The sequence below is a fragment of the Tigriopus californicus genome, chromosome 5 (assembly GCF_007210705.1).
Source record: "Tigriopus californicus strain San Diego chromosome 5, Tcal_SD_v2.1, whole genome shotgun sequence".
Lineage (NCBI taxonomy): Eukaryota > Metazoa > Arthropoda > Copepoda > Harpacticoida > Harpacticidae > Tigriopus > Tigriopus californicus.
In genome coordinates this window covers 5,161,669-5,162,311 of record NC_081444.1, presented here as the reverse complement: position 1 = coordinate 5,162,311, position 643 = coordinate 5,161,669, and positions in this window count along the sequence as shown.

Below are 643 nucleotides of genomic sequence, written 5' to 3'. Positions count from 1 at the left end.
ATGGTGAGTTATTGGGTGTTTTTTTGTCAGTGAGTATAATGAGTAGCGATAGTTTGGACGTACTTGCCAATGGATTTGAGAGATGACAAGAGACATTCGTCAATTCGTCCCAAGGTGTACGCACCAGTCACGAGATAACGTGACAGTAAATTATGATTGATCTCGCACTAGGAATTGAAATTGAATTTCTGCACCTGGTTGTCGATGGCAAGAAATCATCGGGCATGAAATCATTATCCAGGTTCCAGACAGAATGAGGTTCGTGTCAAGTTTATTGACTTCAGTCTTGAAAGAATGAATCTCTCTTTCTTCTCGCTGTCTGAGACAGATTCGTCAAAAGCATAAACATCAAGGTGAGCAACCAAGTCAGACCCCTAAATCATGACTTTGTTCCCAAGAGTCCTGACGTTTAACCAAATTCCACTTAAATGTACAGGAACCCGGTCTGTCTCATTTGTACGCAGAGAGATTCCTAGAGCACCTGAGTGGGGTATCTGAGATAACCTTTACTGCTAGTACTTGCTATCAAACTCAGTGGCCCTGTATTGAGGTGGAACCTTATATCAAACATAAAGTATCAAAAAAGTCCTTAGATTCAAAATGTCAACATTCCTTGTTATCAATATTGGTGCTTCAATACCTT